The sequence below is a fragment of the Phyllobates terribilis genome, unplaced genomic scaffold (genome assembly GCF_046119375.1).
Source record: "Phyllobates terribilis strain yellow unplaced genomic scaffold, ASM4611937v1 Scaffold_168__1_contigs__length_4147262, whole genome shotgun sequence".
NCBI lineage: Eukaryota > Metazoa > Chordata > Amphibia > Anura > Dendrobatidae > Phyllobates > Phyllobates terribilis.
In genome coordinates this window covers 1,294,351-1,316,924 of record NW_027362928.1, presented here as the reverse complement: position 1 = coordinate 1,316,924, position 22,574 = coordinate 1,294,351, and the positions used below count along the sequence as shown (strand labels likewise).

The 22,574-nt window shown below is 48.0% G+C and overlaps 1 long non-coding RNA gene across 1 annotated transcript in view; it reads right to left on the bottom strand.

Annotated features, from left to right (window-relative positions):
* LOC141207939 (uncharacterized) overlaps positions 1-22,574 on the bottom strand; it is a 52,841-nt gene that overhangs the window by 17,860 nt on the left and 12,407 nt on the right. The gene's annotated exons all lie outside the window — the stretch shown is intronic.

The window sequence follows — 22,574 nt, the reverse complement described above, 5'->3', positions numbered from 1 at the left end:
AGCTGCCTATTTGTACCTAGCCGGACACAACAATATAGGGAAGCCCTTTTTTTCTTAATTATTCCATGAATTTCATGAATTTAAAAAAAAAAAACGTGGAGCTTCGCCCTAATTTTGTGTCCAGCCAGGTACAACTAGGCAGCTGGGGGCTGGAATCTGCAGCGCAGGGAGGCCCAAGCTTTCTGGGCCCCACCCGCTGCAAATTGCAGTCTGCAGCCGCCCCGGAAAATGGCGCGTTCATAGAAGCGCCATCTTCTGGCGCTGTACCCAACTCATCCAGGGCCCTGGTGCGGTGGCTCACTGGGTAATAAAGGGGTTAAGGCCAGCTTGGCATTATCAGCTGGCCCTAAGCCCGAAATTCATGGGGTCACGCCAATATTAGACATGACCACCATGAATTTCTAGTAAAGTATTTAAAAAAAACACAAACACCCAGAAAAAAGTCCTTTAATTGAAATAAACACACAATTCTTTATTGTTCTAAATTAAACCATACTTACCATCACGCCCATTCCAGCTGAAGCCAACGATCTCCTGCAATAAAAGAAAAATAATAAAACAACCTCATCCTTACCTTTCCATGGTTCCCACGACAGCTTCAGCTCTGCTACATCGAGATGACAGGCTGGACCGCAGCAGAACGCTGCCATCCAGCCTGTCATCCCGCAGACACTGAGAAGCGCAGGCATACTTCCACTCCTCAGTGTCTGGCTGTGACGGCATCCAGATGAGCCGACAATGAACTCGGCTCACCTCATGTACGTCACTGACAGCGTGGGAGAATTCTCCTGCACTCAGCGCTTCAGCGTGAGAATTTTCCCACGCTGTCAGTGACGTGCATGAGGTGAGGTCATGTCCAATGAACTCGGCGCACCTCATGCACGTCACTGACAGCGTGGGAAAATTCTCACGCTGAAGCGCTGAGTGCAGGAGAATTTTCCCACGCTGTCAGTGACGTGCATGAGGTGAGCTGAGTTCATTGGACATGACCTCGGCTCATCTGGATGCCGTCACAGCGAGACACTGAGGAGCGCAAGCATGCCTGCGCTTCTCAGTGTCTGCGGGATGACAGGCTGGATGGCAGCGTTCTGCTGCGGTCCAGCCTGTCATCTCGATGTAGCAGAGCTGAAGCTGTCCTGGGAACCATGGAAAGGTAAGGATGAGGTTGCTTTATTATTTTACTTTTATTGCAGGAGATCGTTGGCTTCAGCTGGAATGGGCGTGACTGTAAGTATGGTTTAATTTAGAACAATAAAGAATTGTGTCTTTATTTCAATTAAAGGACTTTTTTTCTGGGTGTTTGTGTTTTTTTTAAATACTTTACTAGAAATTCATGGTGGTCATGTCTAATATTGGCGTGACCCCATGAATTTCGGGCTTAGGGCCAGCTGATAATGCCAAGCTGGCCTTAACCCCTTTATTACCCAGTGAGCCACCGCACCAGGGCCCTGGATGAGTTGGGTACAGCGCCAGAAGATGGCGCTTCTATGAACGCGCCATTTTCCGGGGCGGCTGCGGACTGCAATTTGCAGCGGGTGGGGCCCAGAAAGCTTGGGCCTCCCTGCGCTGCGGATTCCAGCCCCCAGCTGCCTTGTTGTACCTGGCTGGACACAAAAATAGGGCGAAGCCCCACGTATTTTTTTTTTTAATTATTTCATGAAATTCATGGAATAATTAAGAAAAAAAGGGCTTCCCTATATTGTTGTGTCCGGCTAGGTACAAATAGGCAGCTGGTGGTTGGGGGCAGCCCGTTCCTGCCTGCTGTACCTGACTGGACACAAATATAGGGCGAAGCCCCACATAATTTTTTTTTAATTATTTCATGAATTTCCTGAAATAATTAAAAAAAAATTGACGTGGGGCTTTGCACTATATTTGGGTCCAGCCAGGTACAGCAGGCAGGAACGGGCTGCCCCCAACCACCAGCTGCCTATTTGTACCTGGTTGGACACAACAATATAGGGAAGCCCTTTTTTTCTTAATTATTCCATGAATTTCATGAAATAATTAAAAAAAAAAAACCGTGGAGCTTCTCCCTATTTTTGTGTCCAGCCAGGTACAACTAGGCAGCTGGGGGATGGAATCTGCAGCGCAGGGAGGCCCAAGCTTTCTGCCCCCCGCTGAAAATTGCAGTCCGCAGCCGCCCCGGAAAATGGCGCGTTCATAGAAGCTGGATGCTGTACCTGGCTGGCATACAAAAATATGGCGAAGCCCACGTCAAAAGTTTTGGGAAAAATTAATTAAAAAATAAATAATAATTTAGGGACTGCATCTTTATTAACTCCTCAAATGTCATTTAGTGTTAAAATAATGGATTTATTTAAAAAAAAAATAGCGTGGGATCCCCCATAATTTTAGTCTCTAGCGGAGGTTAAGCAGACGGCTGGGGCAGATGTTTGAAGCCTGGGAAGGGGGTAAAACCCACGGAGCTTCCCAGGCTACTAATATCAGCCCCCAGCTGAATACCTAGCCTTTACTAGCTATTAAAATGGGGGACCCCCTATTTAATAGCTAGCAAAGGCTAGGCAGACAGCTGGGGGCTGATATTAATAGCCCAGGAAGGGTGCCATGAATATTGGCCCCCTCCCAGGCTAGAAACACCAGTCGTCAGCCGCCCCAGAAATGGCGCATCCATAGGATGCGCCAACTCTGGCACTTAGCCTCGCTCTTCCACGCTGCCCTGGTGCGGTGGCAGGGGGTAATAGTGGTGGGGTTCATGTCAGCGCCAGCTGCCATGAAGCCCAGGTTAGTAATGATGGGCGTCTATAAGACACCCCCATTACTAACCTACAAAGTGTTAAAAAAAAAAAACACACACTACACCCAGAAAAAAATAATTTATTTGAAATAAAACACACAATTTTATTTAATTCTTAGTTTACTAAAAATAATAGTTACCTGTCCACGTTCCTGCGCTGATCTCCCATGCACAGCTGTCACATCTGGAGATGGTGACAGCTGTGCATGGCTGCTGTAAGCTCACGCTGCCGGGAACACGTCCGCTCCCGGCAGCGGGAGCCACTGACTGAGGTCACCGGAGTGCATTCAGGCAGCGCAGCTCCGGAGACCTCCTTTACGGCACTGCTGTACCGTGGGAATTTCTCACGATACAGCAGGGCCGTAAAGGAGCTAACCGGAGCAGCGCTGCCTGAACTCCGGTGAACCCTTACGGCCCCGTCATTCTAGCGGCGGCAGCGGTTCAGAGCGGTCACATTCTATGTGGCTGCTCTGAACTGGAGATCTTCGTGGGACACTCGTGGACTGCTACGGAGGGGTAAGGATAAGGTTGTGGTTTATTATTTTATATTTTATTACAGGAGATCGATGGCTTCGGGGAATTAGGTGTCTTGGTGAGTATAGGTGTAGTTTTTTATTTTTTACTTTATTTTAGGTGGCGATCGGCGGGGACAGGTAATGTATGAACTAATTTCTTTTAGGTAACCACTGGCCACCAATGACATGTATTTAACATTTATTGGGGACACAGTAGGGCAATTTAAATAGCAGGATCAGGCTGATGGGAACTACTGCTCCCATCGAGCTGATCCTGCTGGCAGGAGTGGACGGGGGACAGACATAGGCCGATGGGAGTAGTAGTGTCACATCGGCCTATGTCTGCCTGCACGCACACACACCGCACACACACCCGCACACATCGCACAGACACCCGCACACACACCCCGCACACACACCCCGCACACACACCCGCAGACACACACCCCGCACACACACACCCCGCACACACACACCCCGCACACACACACCCCGCACACACACCCGCACACACCCCGCACAAACATCGCGCACACACCCCGCACACACACCCCGCACACACACTAATCATGACGGGTCTGGGAGGTGAGGCTGACCTGTGCGGCCGTGGGAAAGTTCATGTGAGTTCATGCAGTCAAGCATGAACTCACATGAACCCTCTGAGGGCAACGCGGCGACTTCAAATGAACAGCTGATCGGCATCAGCTGATACCTCAGCTGTTCATTTGAAATAACCGGCGGGAAAGCGCAGCACAGAACGGGAAAGCCGGCGGTGAAGTCTTTTCACTGCCGGCTTCCCCGCCCGGGTCCTTCACTCCCCGCTCCTTGGAGCTGCGCTCCCCGCCCGGTCCTAACTTACGATCGGGATGGGAGGTGGCGAGGGGAGCGGAGGATCGGGGTGGGAGGCTGCGGGGAAGCAGTATGGGGCTGTGTGATTGTTTAAAAGCCGGCGGCTTTATACCGCCCGCCGGCTTTTAAACAATCAGGAGAATTCTCCCCCGCTGGGATGGCATTCTGATGACAGGCTGGATCGCGCTGCCATCCAACTTGTCATCCTTCACAGACACTGCAGAGCGCAGGCATTATGGGAACTTCCGATTCCGGTATCCGATATTGTAAAAGTATCGGAATTAAGTATCGGAATTCCGATACCGCGAATATCGGCCGATACCCGATATTACAGTATCGGAATGCTCAACACTAGTGAAGAGGTATTGGGAATCCTGCAGAAAATACCTGTGTGAATTGCGGTGAGTGCTGCATTGTGATCTGCTGAGTGCTTTTCTACCTGTTTAGATTTATTGGGCTATTAAAAATCTATTTTCTCACTACAGTTTTAGTTTCTTAGTTTACTACCTGTGTATTTAAGGGTTAACTACATTGCACTAAAATCCTGAGGTGTAGATTTACTCACAAGGGGTTAATTAAGGGGAAGGGGTCATAATTAAGGGTTTATAAGGGGCAGCTGGTTGGGCATCAAGTCCTTTGGAAGTGCATTGAGGTGAAGGGTACATTGCTGGAAAAGGAAAAAAAAAACCAAAAAAAAAAAACACTTTAAATCTATTAGTTTGCGAGTGTGAACGAGCTGCGTGTGTCCGGAGCGTAAGTGCGAACGAAAGTAAGTGTGTGACTTGTTTTTCAGTGACTTTGGATTCAGGGAGTTTGGAAGGGAGGACTTAGGACTGAATTGCTGACTGTATTTCATTCTTTCTTTACTTTACTTTTTACTTAATTAATCCACCTGACCTACTTAGCTGATTCCCCCGTCCATACTTGATACTTAATTGATCCCCCGTCCATACTTAACTGATCCCCCGCCGATATCTAATTGATACACTTGCACATCCCTAATTGATCCCCGTCCATACACCTATATATAAATAATTGTGTTTTGTACTTGTATATATATACTGACTGTATCCCCATATTTAGAATGACGTCCATGTTGGACGGAGCCGTGCAGTGTACATCTTGCGCAATGTATGCATTCCGTGAGCACCCGCTCGAGGATCCATACTGCTGCGAGAGATGTGAGCATATCGTGCACTTGGAAGCCCAAATTCTGGATCTAAGTGCTCAGATAGCGTTACTGAGGAGCATCGACAACATAGAACGGAGTTTGCTGCTCACCGAGCAGACACTCAATGGGTCAATACTGGGGGTGGAGCATAGAGGGGAAGTGCAGGCTGAACAGGCAGGGAGCTGGATAACAGTAAGGAGGGATAGAGGGAAGAAGTATAGGAAGGCTGGTTCAGAACCGGCATTATTGGAGCACGACAGATCCTCTGACCGCCGGGGGAGTGTATGCTCCAGTAATGAGGGGGAGGGGGGAAGTGTAGGGCAGGCAAGACAGGTTCTGGTAGTGGGTGACTCTATTATTAGGGGGACAGACAGGGCAATCTGTCACAAAGACCGGGATCGCCGAACGGTGTGCTGCCTCCCTGGCGCTCGAGTCCGGCACATCGCGGATCGGGTTGACAGGTTACTGGGTGGGGCTGGCGAAGACCCAGCGGTCATGGTCCACATTGGCACCAATGACAAAGTGAGTGGTAGATGGAGGGTCCTTAAAAATTATTTCAGGGACCTAGGTAGGAAGCTTAGGGCAAGGACCTCCAAGGTAGTTTTCTCAGAAATACTACCAATCCCGCGAGCCACACAGGAGCGCCAACAGGAGGTTAGGGAGGTGAATAAGTGGCTAAAGAGTTGGTGCAAGGCAGAAGGGTTTGGGTTCATGGAGAACTGGGCCGACTTCGCGGTCGGCTACAGGCTCTACCGTAGGGACGGGCTGCACCTCAATGGGGAGGGTGCAGCGGTGCTGGGGAAGAAGATGGCTAATAGGTTGGAGGAGTTTTTAAACTAGAGACGAGGGGGGGGAAACCAAGGAAATAGGTGGGATGTGAGGCAAGCAAGGGGGAAGGGGAGAAGTGAATATAATGAGGGTGGAGAGGGGGGTGGGGATAGTACAGTTAGATCGTTAGAGAAGAATAGGATGCTAAATAACCACAAAGTTTTATCTTGCATGCTGACCAACGCAAGAAGCCTGACCAATAAGGCGGATGAGCTGCGGGCGCTTATATGGGAGGAGAGGTATGACATCGTAGGTATAACAGAGACTTGGCTAGACGATAGCTACGACTGGGCGGTAAATTTATTAGATTATAGTTTATTTAGAAGGGACCGGAAACAGGGGAAAGGCGGAGGAGTCTGCTTATATGTAAAGTCATGTCTAAAACCCAGACTAAGGGAAGATATAGGAGAGGGAGAAGAGGGGGTCGAGTCCATGTGGGTAGAGATAGAGGGAACTAAAAATAATAATAAAATATTACTGGGGGTCGGCTATAAGCCACCCAATATAACAGAGGAGAATGAGAAACTGCTATTAGGACAAATAGACAAAGTAGCAAAACATAATGAAGTGATTGTAATGGGGGATTTCAACTACCCGGATATTGACTGGGAAACAGAAACCTGTAGATCTCAGAAAGGAAAAAGGTTCTTGACAAATATTAAGGATAATTATCTCTCCCAACTAGTGCAGGAACCAACGAGAGGGAAGGCCGTGTTAGACTTAATATTGACTAATAGGCCTGATAGAATAACTGAGGTACAGATAGGGGGGCACCTAGGTAATAGCGACCATAATATTATCGACTTCAAAATGCCCTTCAGTAGGGTTATCAATAAGGGAACAACAAAAACATTAAACTTTAGGAGGGCGAAGTTTGATCAGCTGAAAGAAAGCCTTCAACTTATTGACTGGGACAAAGTTCTTAATCAAAGGAATACGAATAGTAAATGGGAAACCTTCAAAAGAATTCTGAATACTCAGTGCGAGAGGTATATACCGTATGGGAATAAAAGGGCCAGAAATAAGAGGAAACCAATATGGTTGAACAAGAACGTAAAAGGGGCGTTAAATAGCAAAAAAGAGGCATTCAAGAGATTAAAACAGGAAAACAGTAAGGAGGCACTAATGTGTTACAAGGAAAAAACGAGAACCTGCAAAAAACAAATAAAAATAGCGAAGGAGGAAACAGAGAGACGTATTGCTAGGGAAAGTAGATCAAATCCCAAACTGTTCTTTACGTATATAAATAGTAAAAGGATTAAATCGGATAATATTGGACCGATAAAAAGTGAGGAAGGCAAAATCATAGAGAAAGATGAGGATAAAGCTAATCTATTAAATAATTTTTTTTCGACAACTTTCACAAAGGAAATCGAACTAACAGGAGAAATGAGAAGTGACAAACTTAATCCTCCACTAAGTATGACAAATCTAACCCAAGCTGGGGTACAGAAACGCCTCAGTAACATTAAAATAAACAAATCACCAGGACCTGATGGCATACACCCACGGGTACTAAGGGAACTAAGTAATGTGATAGACAGACCGTTATATCTTATATTTAAGGACTCTGTTGAGACTGGGTCTGTGCCACTTGATTGGCGACAGGCGAATGTAGTGCCAATATTCAAAAAGGGAGCGAAAAGTGACGCCGGAAACTATCGGCCGGTGAGTCTGACGTCCGTTGTGGGCAAAATTTTTGAAAGCTTCATTAAAGAGGCAATTATGGAGCATCTTGATGCTAATAATCTTTTAATCCCGAACCAACATGGATTCATGAGGAATCGCTCCTGCCAAACAAACCTGATTGACTTCTACGAGGAGGTTAGCTCTCGAGTAGATCAGGGGGAACCAGTGGATGTCGTGTATCTCGACTTCTCAAAAGCTTTCGATAGCGTGCCACATAATAGGTTGGTATACAAAATGAGAATGATGGGGCTGGGGGAAAATGTCTGCAAGTGGGTAGCTAACTGGCTAAAGGATAGAAGGCAGAGGGTGGTTATAAATGGAATATACTCAGATTGGGTAAGCGTCACTAGTGGGGTACCACAGGGGTCTGTACTAGGCCCAATGTTATTTAATATCTTTATTAACGACATAGTCAATGGGATAAATAGTAAAATATCAATATTTGCAGATGACACAAAGTTATGTAAAACAATTAATACAAAAGAGGACAGTGCAGACCTACAGAGGGATTTGGATAAGCTGGGTAGGTGGAGCATTAAATGGCAAATGAGGTTTAACGAGGAGAAATGTAAGGTCATACATATGGGAAGGAAAAATGGAAGTCACCAGTACTCACTGAATGGGAAATCATTGGGGAATTCAGAGATGGAGAAGGACTTGGGCATCTTGATTGATAGCAAACTAAATTGGAGTGCCCAAAGTCAGGCCGCTGCTGTAAGGCCAAACAGGGTAATGGGATGTATCAGAAGAGGTATAGCTGCAAAGGAGGAGAACATTGTTCTTCCACTGTACAAAGCACTGGTCAGACCACACTTGGAATACTGTGCTCAGTTATGGGCCCCAATATATAGAAAGGATATAAATGAGCTTGAAAAGGTACAAAGGAGGGCAACAAAATTAATAAGGGGAATGGAGGGACTGCAATACCAAGAGAGGTTGGCAAAACTAGGACTATTCAGCCTGGAAAAGAGAAGGTTGAGGGGGGACATAATAAATGTGTACAAATATGTTAGGGGACAGTATAGAGATCTTGCCAGGGATTTGTTCAAAAGGAGGGATATTACGGTAACAAGAGGGCACTCACTAAGACTGGAAGAGAAAAGGTTTCAGCACCAGCATAGGAAGGGGTTCTTTACGGTAAGAGCAGTGAGAATATGGAATTCACTGAGTGAGGAGACGGTAATGTCGGATTCACTACACCAGTTCAAGCGGGGACTGGATGCATTTCTAGATACCAGGCAGATTTCTGCATATACTTAAAAATAAAATAAAATAGTAAGTTGATACAGGGATTTATTCTGACTGCTGGTTTCAGAGTCGGGAGGGAATTTTTCCTCAGGTGAAGATTGGCTAAATCATTTGGGGTTTTTGCCCTCCTCTGGATCAACTTTAGCAATTACAGAACTAACAGGTCGAACTTGATGGACGCAAGTCTTTATTCGGCTTTACTAACTATGTAACTATGTTACTATGGTAACAGTGTTATCCCAGACAGCACATGGATGGCAATGCCAGCTGTCAGCGATGTCATGGACCCATAGATCTGACTGGAGAATTTTCATCAACCACTAGGATAAAAAACGGACACTACGCGGTTTTCAACAAAAAAAAATGACATGTGGACGACTCCACAGATTATATTGTGTATGTGATCTATCCGTAACAAATATGGAGAGGACACAAACATGAAAAACAGACGTCTGAATGAGGCCAAAGATATATGTTTCCACACTGATAAGGGAGCGAGAAATATCTATTTCAGATTTGCCAATGAGTCCATGGCAGAAAATTCCAGTTAACCCCTTTATCACCTCAGGATTTTCCGTTTTTGCGCTTTCATTTTTTGCTCCCCTTCTTCCCAGAGCCATAACTTTTTTATTTTTCCGTCAATATGGCCATGTGAGGGCTTGTTGTATTATGGGATGAGTTATTCTTTTGAACACCACCATTGATTTTACCATATTGTGTACTGGAAAATGGGAAAAATATCCAAGTGCAGTGAAATGGCAAAAAAAGTGCAATTCCACAAAAGGTTTTTTTTACCATGTTCAGTAAATGCTAACACTGACCGGCCATTATGATTCTCCAGGTCATTACGAGTTCGTAGTTACCAAACATGTGGAGCTTCTATTTTATTTAAGGGGTGAAATCAAAATTCAAAGCTTGTAAAAAAAAAATAAAATTTTTCCGAGACCCGTAGCGTCTCCATTTTTGGTGATCTAGAGCCGGGTCAGGGGTTATTTTTTGCGCACTGAGCTGACATTTTTATTGATACCGTTTTGGTGTAGATATGATGTTATGATCGCCTGTTATTACATTTTAATGCAATGTTGCGGCGACCAAAACAACTTAATTTTGGAGTTTTGTTTTTTTTCTCGTTATACAGTTTACTGATCGAAGTCATTCTTCTTATATATTGATAGATCGGGCGATTCTAAATGCGGCGATACCAAACGTGTATTTTTGATTGTTTTATTTTGAATGGGGTAAAAGGGGGGTGATTTGAACTTTTAAATATTTTTTTTTACTTTTTACATGCTTCAATAGTCTCCTTAGCAGACTAGAAGCTGTGATCTTCCGATCGCTTGTGTTACACAAATGGCCGCCTGAGGCAGCACATGCGCAATTGAGACCTCAGTAGCCGAGATCTCAGGAGACATTTACTTGGTTTGGCTTTCTACTTCTTTATCTAACTGTATTGCCCTCTATATCATCCATTCTGTATGGACTGCTCTGTACTCATATTGGACATTTATGCATTTAGTAGGGCTTAAGGGGATTATTGTGCTTGTTACCCATCAAATCTGTAGATGCGCTCACTAATTAGACTTTGTTTAGGGCAATTTTAAAGTATAATATTGATAACGGTCCTGCATAGTGACAAGATTATGTTACAGGATTCCGGACAAATGTACAGTGCCAGTCATTCAAGGGTTAATTCTTTGGAACACTGAGAGAGACTTTCTAGCCAGTGAAGCACCAGTAATAAACACCTGTGGTAACTACGGCAACTGTGCTGATGTCATAAACACTTACATCTATGATATAAAAGATGATTCCGGAACCACAGGTCATTCAGCCGTATGAAGCGCCGTACTTGATGTGTCTGGAGACCTGGAGCTTCATCACTCCACAACCTGTAAGGGAGGAAGGGGATACGGCCTAGCCAGCCAGATCAGCCATACCGCTTAGCCAGCCAGATCAGCCATACCGCCTAGCCAGCCAGATCAGCCATATCGCCTAGCCAGCCAGATCAAACTAACCCTAGCGATCAATGGGGTGACAGATGTTGCAGCCAGATCTCCCTCACGTCCGGTACTAGTTGCCTTCACCTTTATGTGTACGGCCTGGAGATGTCGCATTAGACTTCTCCATATGGTGCTCGCACAGGGCACCTACTTTGACCATCTCCATTACTGTCTGTTTTCTGATGATGTAATGTGTAACTTGTGTGACTATGTGATGTCACTGCTATCATATCTATAGTGGATGTATATCATGTCTCACTGTAAATATGATACAATGTACAAATTCTAGTACAATTTGTTGTTACTTGTTGGCACTATCCTTCTAAGCCCGAGGGATGGGCAAGTCCTCCAGCCATGGTTCCCTAGAGGTTTCCTCCACAGGGGGTTTTCCTCTCCTGAGTGCTGACGGATGATTCTTCGTGAGTCGGAGGTTTGCCATTTTCAGTGTCTTTTTCATAGCAATTGGCTGATTCTAAATTTCAGACACTGAATGAAATAATATGATTTGTAATAAAATTTGGTCTATTTAACATTCACTAAAAGTGTTTTGTGCATTTCTTTCACAATCTTGGGTTGGTGGGATTTTCTTGGGAATCAGGATCCAGCATCTATGATCAAGCCATGAAGCTGGATATGAAGTCAGAGCATTGTTAACCCTGTGCTTGAAGACAGAATGGAGCAGAAATGACAAAGTGTTACTGCACAAGTTCACAATCTTCCTTGCATTCAGATAATGGAGGTGGCTGCTGCAGAAAAACATACCCACAGCATGATACTGCAACCAACATGTTTCACTGTGGGGATGGTGTTCTTGGAGTGATGAGCTGTTGGTTTGGTGCCAGACATAGCGTTTACCTTGGTGGCCAAAAAGTTCAATTTTGGTCTCATCTGACCACAGCACATTCCTCCATATATTTTGGGAGTCTCCCACATGTTTTTTGGCAAACTCAAATCGAGACTTACAATTTTTAAGTAAAAGCTTTTTTCTGCCCACTGAACAAGACAACTGTAGACTGGACAAGGGGATCAGAGGATGCCCACAAGCTCGTGACACTGAGTTTTCAGCTCCTGCAGTGTCAGTGTGTGCAGGGATGAGGATTCAATATAGGTTGTGCTGTCAATCATCGTAAGGGGCAGAGGATGGTAATTAAGCGTGGGGTGTAAATGCTGTTTTTGCATAAAAATATCATCTGTACCTAAAGTATATTTTTTTTTATAGGGGCCAAGATTCCTATACAAATCCATAAATGATTTGAGTATTGGGGTGACAGACTCCCTTTAAGAAACTGAGACCACCCCATTAACTGGTTGTACAAAAAAACATGAAAAATGTGAATTAACCAGACAGGTAAATTACAAAAAGGAGATAAACACCAATGGAAATTCTTTGAAAATGTTATCAGTTTATTTCTATTAAGCATAAAACACGTTTTCCTGGAATATCCCTGTGTTTCCAAATAAATACCAGTAGCGCAGTGAAGGATGGACATGGTGGAACAGGTTTCTATTAAAGTGCTTGAGCATATATTATGGATGCACCAAAATTCTGTAGTATAATAAAGCCTGCATCTTGGAGGGTTTCGTCCATATCTGGAGTAATATTAATAAAAATGTGGAGTTGGTGCATCCCTAGTATACTGCTATATCACTAGTAACACAATGGGACACACACAAAGCACTGTGTGCTGCCACCTAGACAGGGTAGCTGCTCAGCAGTGAGGGGTGCGGATTCGGCACAGATTGTCTATGATGACAGATATGTTGAGCTGTCCTCCACATTTATCTGATCGAAACTAGAGGGCTCCACAGCAAACAGTCTTCGCATATCCAGTTCTAGGGGATGCATGCAGCCGCTGACCACCAGGGAATGAAGAGGACCTCCAAAGTCAACAGTGCTGAGTTGCTGCAGAGTGCCCGCCGCTATATGTTGGCCAGATGCCCCCCACGCAGATTGTGTTCTCAGGTAGAGCTGAGGATCGCAACAGAAACATTTGTATCTTAATGATATCGCAGTACGGTCTTCTATTTAAAACCATTATAAGAAAACTCACATGCAAAAATACTTATTTTATATATATATATAAACCTTTAGGCACAATGGATATTGATGCAAATCAAGGTATTTATTCAGACAATAAATTGTTCATGATACAGATGTTTGACCAACATTTCGGCCTCAGCCTTTATCAAGGTTTATCTAAAACAATACAAAAATGGGAAGAACTGTATAAAAAACGAAAATCCATCGTCTCATGATAAATCAAATTACAATCATATCTGAGAAAAAGAGGGGGGGGGGTAACAAATAAGCCGACACTCAGCACATGAAAATATCTCATATAAATGAATACAAAGCGGTGCTTCGTTCCAGAGTTAACCACTAAAGAGGAAAAATAAAAAAATATACACGATTTAGTTATGGATTGTAACACATATATGCTTCAAGTGTAAAACAGCCTCCTTCAAAAGAGTAAAAAGGGGGGGACATACTATGAGGTCAGACGTATCACAGGTATCAAAAGAGCCTAAGCGTAATGACACCATATACGCCCTACAGTATATGCCCCTCATCCTTCTATATGCCCCATCCTGGTATATGGAATATGGTCCACATCCTGGGTAGGTGTATATGCCCCTCCATCCATCCATCCTGAGTAAGTGTATATGCCCCTCCATCCATCCATCCTGGGTAGGTGTATATGCCCCTCCATCCATCCATCCTGGGTAGGTGAATATGCCTCTCCATCCATCCATCCTGGGCAGGTGAATATGCCTCTCCATCCATCAATCCTGGGTAGGTGTATATGCCCCTCCATCCATCAATCCTGGGTAGGTGTATATGCCCCTCCATCCATCAATCCTGGGTAGGTGTATATGCCCCTCCATCCATCCATCCTGGGTAGGTGAATATGCCTCTGAATCCATCAATCCTGGGTAGGCGTATATGCCTCTCCATCCATCAATTCTGGGTAGTTGTAGATGCCCCTCCATCCATCAATCCATCCTGGGTAGGTGTTTCGGCCCCTCCATCCATCCTGGGTAGGTGTATTTGCCCGTCCATCCATCCTGGGTAGGTGTATATGCCTCTCCATCCATCCATCCTGGGTAGCAGTATATGTCCCTTCCTCCATCCATCCTGGGTAGGTGTATATGCCCCTCCATCCATCCTGGGTAGGTGTATATGCCTCTCCATCCATCCAACCTGGGTAGGTGTATATGCTTCTCACTCCATCCAACCTGGGTAGGTGTATATGCTTCTCACTCCATCCAACCTGGGTAGGTGTATATGCCTCTCCATCCATCCATCCTGGGTAGGTGTATATGCCTCTCCATCCATCCATCCTGGGTAGGTGTATATGCCTCTCCATCCATCAATTCTGGGTAGTTGTAGATGCCCCTCCATCCATCAATCCATCCTGGGTAGGTGTTTCGGCCCATCCATCCATCATGGGTAGGTGTAGATGACCCTCCATCCATCCATTCTGGGTAGGCGTAGATGACCCTCCATCCATCCATCCTGGGTAGTCTATTCTAGTATGTGTTTATGCCCCTCCATCCATCCATACTGGGTAGGCGTAGATGGCCCTCCATCCATCCATTCTGGGTAGGCGTAGATGACCCTCCATCCATCCATGCTGGGTAGTCTATTCTAGTATGTGTTTATGCCCCTCCATCCATCCTGGGTAGCAGTATATGTCCCTTCCTCCATCCATGCTGGGTAGGAGTATATGCCCCTCCATCCATCCTTGGTAGGAGAATATGCCCCTCCATCCATTCATTCTGGGTAGGTGTATATGCCCCTCCATCCATCCATCCTGGGTAGGTGTATATACCCCTCCATCTATCCATCCTGGGTAGGTGTATATGCCCCTCCATCCATCCATCCTGGGTAGGTGTATATGCGCCTCCATCCATCCATCCTGGGTAGGTGTATATGCCCCTCCATCCATCCATCCTGGGTAGGTGTATATGCGCCTCCATCCATCCATCCTGGGTAGGTGTATACGCCCCCCCATCCATACTGGATAGGTGTATATGCCCCTCCATCCATCCTGGGTAGGTGTATATGCCCCTCCATCCATCCATCCTGGGTAGGTGAATATGCCTCTCCATCCATCAATCCTGGGTAGGTGTATATGCCTATCCATCCATCCATCCTGGGTAGGTGAATATGCATCTCCATCCATCAATCCTGGGTAGGTGTATATGCCCCTCCATCCATCCATCCTGGGTAGGTGTATATGCCCCTCCATCCATCCATCCTGGGTAGGTGAATATGCCTCTCCATCCATCAATCCTGGGTAGGTGTATATGCCCCTCCATCCATCCATCCTGGGTAGGTGTATATACCCTTCCATCCTTCCTCAGTAGGTGTAAATGCCCCTCCATCCATCCATCCTGGGTAGCAGTATATGTCCCTCCCTCCATCTATCCATCCTGGGTAGGTGTATATGCCCCTCCATCCATCCATCCTGGGTAGGTAAATATGCCTCTCCATCCATCAATCCTGGGTAGGTGTATATGCCTCTCCATCCATCAATTCTGGGTAGTTGTAGATGCCCCTCCATCCATCAATCCATCCTGGGTAGGTGTTTCGGCCCCTCCATCCATCCTGGGTAGGTGTATTTGCCCGTCCATCCATCCTGGGTAGGTGTATATGGCCCTCCATCCATCCATCCTGGGTAGCAGTATATGTCCCTTCCTCCATCCATCCTGGGTAGGTGTATATGCCCCTCCATCCATCCTGGGTAGGTGTATATGCCTCTCCATCCATCCAACCTGGGTAGGTGTATATGCTTCTCACTCCATCCAACCTGGGTAGGTGTATATGCTTCTCACTCCATCCAACCTGGGTAGGTGTATATGCCTCTCCATCCATCCATCCTGGGTAGGTGTATATGCCTCTCCATCCATCCATCCTGGGTAGGTGTATATGCCTCTCCATCCATCAATTCTGGGTAGTTGTAGATGCCCCTCCATCCATCAATCCATCCTGGGTAGGTGTTTCGGCCCATCCATCCATCATGGGTAGGTGTAGATGACCCTCCATCCATCCATTCTGGGTAGGCGTAGATGACCCTCCATCCATCCATCCTGGGTAGTCTATTCTAGTATGTGTTTATGCCCCTCCATCCATCCATACTGGGTAGGCGTAGATGGCCCTCCATCCATCCATTCTGGGTAGGCGTAGATGACCCTCCATCCATCCATGCTGGGTAGTCTATTCTAGTATGTGTTTATGCCCCTCCATCCATCCTGGGTAGCAGTATATGTCCCTTCCTCCATCCATGCTGGGTAGGAGTATATGCCCCTCCATCCATCCTTGGTAGGAGAATATGCCCCTCCATCCATCCATTCTGGGTAGGTGTATATGCCCCTCCATCCATCCATCCTGGGTAGGTGTATATACACCTCCATCTATCCATCCTGGGTAGGTGTATATGCCCCTCCATCCATCCATCCTGGGTAGGTGTATATGCGCCTCCATCCATCCATCCTGGGTAGGTGTATATGCCCCTCCATCCATCCATCCTGGGTAGGTGTATATGCGCCTCCATCCATCCGTCCTGGGTAGGTGTATACGCCCCCCCATCCATACTGGATAGGTGTATATGCCCCTCCATCCATCCTGGGTAGGTGTATATGCCCCTCCATCCATCCATCCTGGGTAGGTGAATATGCCTCTCCATCCATCAATCCTGGGTAGGTGTATATGCCTATCCATCCATCCATCCTGGGTAGGTGAATACGCATCTCCATCCATCAATCCTGGGTAGGTGTATATGCCCCTCCATCCATCCATCCTGGGTAGGTGTATATGCCCCTCCATCCATCCATCCTGGGTAGGTGAATATGCCTCTCCATCCATCAATCCTGGGTAGGTGTATATGCCCCTCCATCCATCCATCCTGGGTAGGTGTATATACCCTTCCATCCTTCCTCAGTAGGTGTAAATGCCCCTCCATCCATCCATCCTGGGTAGCAGTATATGTCCCTCCCTCCATCTATCCATCCTGGGTAGGTGTATATGCCCCTCCATCCATCCATCCTGGGTAGGTAAATATGCCTCTCCATCCATCAATCCTGGGTAGGTGTATATGCCTCTCCATCCATCAATTCTGGGTAGTTGTAGATGCCCCTCCATCCATCAATCCATCCTGGGTAGGTGTTTCGGCCCCTCCATCCATCCTGGGTAGGTGTATTTGCCCGTTCATCCATCCTGGGTAGGTGTATATGGCCCTCCATCCATCCATCCTGGGTAACAGTATATGTCCCTTCCTCCATCCATCCTGGGTAGGTGTATATGCCCCTCCATCCATCCTGGGTAGGTGTATATGCCTCTCCATCCATCCATCCTGGGTAGGTGTATATGCCTCTCCATCCATCCATCCTGGGTAGGTGTATATGCCTCTCCATCCATCAATTCTGGGTAGTTGTAGATGCCCCTCCATCCATCAATCCATCCTGGGTAGGTGTATCGGCCCATCCATCCATCATGGGTAGGTGTATATGCCCCTCCATCCATCCATTCTGGGTAGGCGTAGATGACCCTCCATCCATCCATCCTGGGTAGTCTATTCTAGTATGTGTTTATGCCCCTCCATCCATCCTGGTTAGGTGTAGATGACCCTCCATCCATCCATGCTGGGTAGGAGCATATGCCCCTCCATGCATCCTTGGTAGGAGAATATGCCCCTCAATCCATCCATCCTGGGTAGGTGTATATACCCCTCCATCTATCCATCCTGGGTAGGTGTATATGCCCCTCCATCCATCCATCCTGGGTAGGTGTATATGCGCCTCCATCCATCCATCTTGGGTAGGTGTATATGCCCCTCCATCCATCCATCCTGGGTAGGTGTATATGCCCCTCCATCCATCCATCCTGGGTAGGTGTATATGCCCTTCCATCCATCCATCCTGGGTAGGTGTATATGCCCCTCCATCCATCCATCCTGGGTAGGTGTATATGCCCCTCCATCCATCCATTCTGGGTAGGTGTAGATACCCCTCCATTCATCCATTCTGGGTAGGTGTAGATGTCCCTCCATCGATCAATCCATCCTTGGTAGGTGTAGTTGCCCCTCCATCCATCCATGGTGGGTGTGGATACCCCTCCATCCATCCTTCCATCCATTCTGGGTAGGTGTATATCCCCCTCCATCCATCCATCATGGGCAGGTGTATATGACGCGCCCCTGGGCCTTCTGTGTCGTGCGGCATCGCGTGCACGGGGGCTTACCCGGAGCCGGATCAGATGGGGGTAGTAGTCTCGTGGCGGTGACCCGGTCCGTGCCCAGGGAGTCAAACTAAGTGGCGAGTCTATTAGCAGTAGATGTTGGATGACTACGCCACCCGTTGAATGCAGCTTTGGAGCTGCCGCTGCAGGGCAGACTGCTGAGGCCGGTGGAAGGATGGTGCAGCGGGGATGGTATAACCCCCAACGGGAGGGGTATGGCCTCAGGGCAGCCGAAGTGGATGATGGGGGTAGCAGGAACCACTCAGAGACGATGCGGTGTAGTTCAGGGTCTTTACTGGTGACAAAGATAGACCCTCCCGGAGTACTGGCTAGCGGTTGGGGCCTGGTCAGTCCTTGAGCAGATGGGATCTCCCCTGGCCAGGCGGAGTTGTAGGCCTCCCAAACTAACGATACTCTTCTGGCTACCTTGCTTGAAGCGAGTATAAGTAGCCCACGTCCCTGAGTGTACCGTGTGGTGCTCACCCGTATGGCCGGTGACTCGGGGCCTTCTAGTAGCTTCCGCTCCACGACGGCGGTGCTGGTCCCATGCGTGCGACCGTGCCTTCGGGTTTCTTGGCCAGAGGACCTGAAATCCCCTGCCTGACGGATTCTGCTGCTGGGTAGGAGTTAGTCCCCACAGCCTCGGACTCCGGGTCCGGTAAGAAATCTTCTCAGTCAGGGCGAGCTCTGCAGCTGCCAGCCCCTGACTCCTTGTAACACTGCTCCCACAGAGCTCCTGTTGTTTCTTCCTATGCTGCTTCTCTTCTCTACTTCTGGCATGGCCCAGGAGCTGGGCCCAGCCGGAGCCACAGCTCCCTGTCAGCCCTCCTGGCTGAACTCTCCCTCTCCACTCTCTAACCCTGCCTCAGCCCCAGGTTTATACAGGGGAAGTTCTTCCCCTCCCAGGACTGGGCAGGAGGTGTGGCATGCATAGGATTCCTGACCAAGAGACCTCCCACCTGCTCTCAGACGTAATATCTCTATCACTGTGGCAACCAGACCCCTGGGGTGTCACATTCCCCCCTAGTGAAATTTAGTACTCCGGGACTAAACATATTTTTAGAAAAACATAACAAGGTATAAACAATAATAATACAATAAGAAAAACACATAAAGATGGTTACGGCGTGTCCGCAACCGGGTGCAGTTTTGAAGAAAAGCAAGGTGTCCATTTCACCAAAACAGGGAGACGTAACCAGTTAGGGGTCTGTCCTGCCCCGAGTCCTTAACAGTCTTTAGTCCGTCCTGGGTTACGCTCCAACTATTTGTACAAGGATTCCCGGTAATCCACCAAGGACTCCTAAAAATAACTAGAAACACATAATTATTTACAAGTAACAGACAGGTGACCACAAATAAAACAATTTAAACACTTCAAATCCTCCAACGTGCGGGTAACTGGCCTCTAGTGGCCCTAGTGGACCTACGGAGCTGACTGTCTGGCCCTGAACTACAGGGTGTAGGAGCTGTCAAGGATAAACTGGGCAGCTGTCTACAGGCTCTTTGACTCACTAGGGGTATGGCAGGCTCACTATAAGCAGAGGGTTGATCCTCCTGATCTGCTTGTGTGGAGTCTTCTGCCTCCTGGACCGGCTGTTCTTCCAGCTCTACCGGTTGCTCCGCAAGTACTTGGGATGCTGGTTGGAGGAACGTGAGGACGGGTACCACAACTGCACCACTGACTTGAGTCCAGGACCGAGGGAAGTCTCCGAGCACAGTACTAACCACATCTTCCCTTTCCTCTACGGGTCGAGGGTCTTCTTGTTCCTCTTCAGGGTTCCGTAGCTGTTCGGGACACTTCTTCAGGTGATCCCGGGATACAATGGTTGTGGTTTCCCCTCCGTCTTTACTGATGGTACAGACCTTTGGGTTGTCGTGGCTTGAGGGCAGTACGATGTACGGGTCCTTCTCCCACTGGTCGTCCAACTTGTGGAGCCGTCTTTTCCTCTTCAAGACCTGCTCTCCGGGTACCAAGGGAACAGCGGGAGCATACTGGTTGTAAGTTTTCTCTTGTCTTTCCCTAGCTAGACAGAGACTTCGCTCCACGCTCTCCTGTACTTTCCGGTACTGCTGCTGCCTCTCTGTGTCCCAGTCTGCTTCCGGTGAAGTGTCCTCGGGTGTTCGGACTCCCATCTCCAGGTCAACAGGTAGCTTACCGGGTCTTGCCCTCATTAGGTAAGCCGGGGTACAGTTGGTGGAACCTACAGGGATGTAGTTGTATAGGTCCACCAGGTCGGGCAGCTTCTCAGGCCACAGACTGCGTTCTTCCAGGGGCAATGTTTTTAGAAGATCTATCACCACCTGGTTCATTTTCTCACAAAGTCCATTAGTTTGCGGATGATAGGGTGTCGTCCTGATCTTCCGGCAGCCATACAGAGTACAGAACTCTTGGAAGACCTCCGCTTCAAAGGCAGGTCCCTGGTCCGTCAGCACCTGCTCTGGGTAGCCGTGTGGACGGCAGAAGTGCTGCTGGAAGGCTCTAGCTGCTGTTTGAGCCGTTAAGTCCTTGACGGGGACGACAACCAAGAACCGGGAGTAGTGATCCACGATGGTTAATGCGTAGACGTAGCCACTTCTGCTTGGGGTCAGTTTTACATGATCCAAGGCGACCAGTTCCAACGGCTGCCGGGTGACGATGGACTGAAGGGGGGTCTTCTGGCTGGCACGGTCCTTCCTTCTTAGGTTGCATGGGCCACAGTCTCTGCACCACCTCTCGATGGTTCCTCTCATGCCTACCCAATGGAACCGCCCGCGCAGCAGGAACTCCTGCTTCTTCCATCCGAAGTGCCCAGCCCCGTCGTGGTATGCCTCCATCACCATAGCTGCGTCCCTTCTTGGCACCACTACTTGCCAGATCAGTTCATGCGTCCGGGAGTTAACCATTCTGCGGCACAACTTCCCCTTGTAAAGGAACAGTCGACTCTTCTCTGCCCACAGTTGCTTGGCCTCCTCCGGAGCGTCTGGGTCAAGGCGAGCTTCTGGCTGAGTCAGCATCTCCTTCACCAGCCGGACGGCAGGGTCACTGTCTTGCGTTTCCGCCCAGTTGTAGTGAGGTAAGGGGTTGAACGTAGCGGCTTGCTTACCCCTTACACGGTGGGAATACTGGATAGTCCCATGACGGTGGAACGCAGGGAGTTCGACCTCTTCCAAGTCTTCTGAATCCTCACCCTCGTCCGGTAGGTTTGGCATCCTGGACAGGGCGTCCGCGTTGGTATTGGAGCGTCCTGCCCGGTATTTGATTGTAAACTCATAGTTGGACAAGCGGGCCATCCATCTCTGCTCTAGGGCACCGAGTCTTGCAGTGTCCAGGTGTGTCAACGGGTTGTTATCCGTGTACACGGTGAACCGGGAAGAAGCGAGGTAGTGCTTAAAGCGTTCGGTGACTGCCCACACCACTGCCAGGAACTCTAGCTTAAATGAGCTGTAATTCTCAGGGTTTCTTTCGGTGGGTCGCAGTTTTCGGCTGGCGTAAGCAATTACCCGTTCTTTCCCCTGCTGGATCTGGGACAGTACGGCTCCTAGCCCGATGCTACTGGCGTCGGTGTAGAGGATAAAGGGCTGGCTATAATCAGGGTACGCCAGGATTTCATCCCCCGTGAGGGCCATCTTCAGCTGACGGAAGGACTCTTCTTCCAGCTTCTCCCATCTGAAGGGTGGCTTCTGGTTCTTGGCTTTCCTGGACTGGCCTATCAGGAGGTCCTGCATAGGGGCTGCCTTTTTGGTGAAACCGGGAATGAACCTTCGGTAGTAGCCTACCAACCCGAGGAACTGCCTCACTTCCTTTACGCTGGAGGGGCTTGGCCATTCCTTAATTGCGGTGATCTTATCAGGGTCGGGAGCCACTCCGTCCGCACTCACCACGTGTCCCAGGTACTGCACCTTTGGCTTCAGGAGGTGACACTTGGAGGGTTTCACCTTTAGGCCGTAGCTTGCCAGAGCTTCGAACACTTCCGCCAGGTGTTTCAGGTGGTCCTCATAAGTCTTGGAATATACGATGACATCGTCCAGGTACAACAAAACCGTCTCAAAGTTTCGGTGTCCCAGACAGCATTCCATCAATCGTTGGAAGGTTCCTGGTGCGTTACAGAGCCCGAACGGCATGCAGGTAAACTCACTAAGTCCCATCGGGGTGGTGAATGCAGTTTTCTCCCGGTCCGCCTCTGCTACAGGAACCTGCCAGTACCCGCTAGTGAGATCCAAGGTAGAGAAGAAGTTAGCAGATTTTAAAGCAGCCAAAGACTCCTCTATCCTTGGTAAGGGGTACGCATCCTTGTGT